This window comes from Tupaia chinensis, unplaced genomic scaffold (assembly GCF_000334495.1).
Source record: "Tupaia chinensis unplaced genomic scaffold, TupChi_1.0 Scaffold000671_1, whole genome shotgun sequence".
NCBI classification, from domain to species: Eukaryota; Metazoa; Chordata; class Mammalia; order Scandentia; family Tupaiidae; genus Tupaia; species Tupaia belangeri.
Window position 1 is genome coordinate 5,365,885 of NW_006160193.1, and position 2,163 is coordinate 5,368,047.

Here is a 2,163-nt window from a genome sequence, read left to right on the forward strand (position 1 = left end):
CGCTATAGGGTGCATGCGCTCGCCAGACAGACACAGAGAGACAGAGAGACAGAAAGCGAGAAATCACCCCCCAGGGGGGATGGCCACGCCACAATCCCTTCTCCTCCATTCTCCTCTCGGGATTTTGGGCACGCACGCACACGTGCCCGGCGTGAGTTGGTTGACATTTCTTGAAACAGGTTTCCAGTGTTTTCATTTTTACTTGTGTTGTCATTTCGGAGTGACGTGTCCATGCTGTGCGCCTCCCTGTGGTACGGCGAGGCGTTTTTAAAGCGCGGGTGTGTGTGGTCACCGTCAGGGCTGTGAGCGTCTTCCTCCGTCTGCACGACGGCGTGTGGGGCGCATCTGGACTCCGTCCCCGGGTCTGCGAGTAGATGCAGAAGTGTGAGCATCGCCCTCACGCACGGCGGGACGCTGTCCTTGAAGCGCCCCACGCGATGACGTCCCTCGGTGCTGCTGTCGCTCACACAGTGCACAGGGTCTCTGTCTCTTGCACCCGCTGCCTGGGAGAGGCCGCCCACAGTCACTCAGCCGGACCGGTGGTGTCACCAGGCCTTTCAGACAGAGGATCGTGCCCTGGGCCTTGAAGTCTGGTCCGTCAACATGCTGCCCCGAGGTGACATAGATTCCACCCAGCCCCCAAATGAGTAACCCCCAAGACCGCCACTGGACGTGGTCATGAGAGACTCCCACACACAGGATGCCTTCCCCTTCTGGAGAGGTACGGGGTCACCAGACAGTGAATGGACTACTCGGACCCTGCCCCTGTGGCCACCAACGGCCTCACCACGCATGTGCCCAGGGGTGTCTGGACTGGGAGGCGTTTCCTTGAGAATATGGCCCCGTGATGTGCTGTACATGTACCCCGCCACAGCCCCCAGGGCCCAGGCAGGAGCCTGCGGGACCCACAGCACGGCAGCTGATATCCTAGGGCTACCAGCGCCAGGCGTGGGCTGGACCCTGGCAAGTGTCTATGGGGTCCTCTAAGCACTTTGGGGGTTAGGACAGCCCCCACCTTCTCTGGGCATGGCCATGGCGGTCGATGGGCCACAGCTGCCCTGAGAGCAGGACACAAGTCCTTGGGAAAGAGGGGCAGTGGGAGCTTAAGGACCCCGCTTCTAGGACAGGGGTACCCCAGGGTCACACAGCCCAGTCGGGTCTGCCTGGGCTCTGAGCTCCCTCCTGTGGGACGTCGACAACCCGGCACACAGCCCAGCACTGCCACGCCACAGCTCCCTGCAGCGCCCATTCACAGCCTCGGTGGCGGCTCCCCGGTGTGAACGTGGAGCTCAGGGCCCCTCCTTCCCATAACAGCCACCGGGGTTTGTCCCTCCCATATTGGAATCTGGCCTGAGTGGGTAGTGATTGGAGGACCCTGTCACCTGTAGGACTCTATTGTATGTGAAGGTGTTTGGTAAAAACTTGACCCCTGCTTGGCGTCCCAGGTGGGCCAAGATGTGCGAAAGGTCCTCGGGCAGGCCCCGAGTCCTGCGCGACCAAGCCTTTCTGCACACATGGTCAGTCGCAGGCACTTCGTCAGCAGCGCAGGGCCTAAGACACAGCCCTCTGAAGGCCTGCGCCCGAGACGGCCATGCTGGGGGTCGGGGGCTGCCACACCACACTCCCGAGCCCGGAGCCCTGGCCTCACCCTTCCTGCCAGCACCCCGGCCCCTTCTCCATCTCCTGCTGTCTGCCCCACCCTGAGGGGGTCACTCTCCACACCCAGGGCTTCCCCAGAAACTGGTCTCCCCAGGAGGAGCAGGGCTGGGACTAGGGAGGTGGACGAGGTGCAGCATAGCCTTCAGCACAAAGTTTAAGGGGCACGAAAACATCTCAGTGAAGATCAGTCACATTGTACTGTGATCATTTGAAATGTCTAAAGTGACGCAAAAACGGTGGCTCTGTGTCCTTACGCCCCATTCGGCCCCCAGCACACACAGCCCTGGAGCGAGCTCCGTGGACCCGGGCCCTGGGTGCTCTCTGGAGGGGTGCTGACCTCGGAGAAGGCCACGCAGAGGCTGGGAGGATGAAGGAACGCTCCGTACCTTCGGCTCCATTTCACTGTGAGCTCAGAAATGCTCCAAAGCATAAATAAATGTAAGTGACGCAGACACGCCCGGCACCGGCAGGGGGCGAGCACCGCAGCAGGGGCCCAGGCCCCCC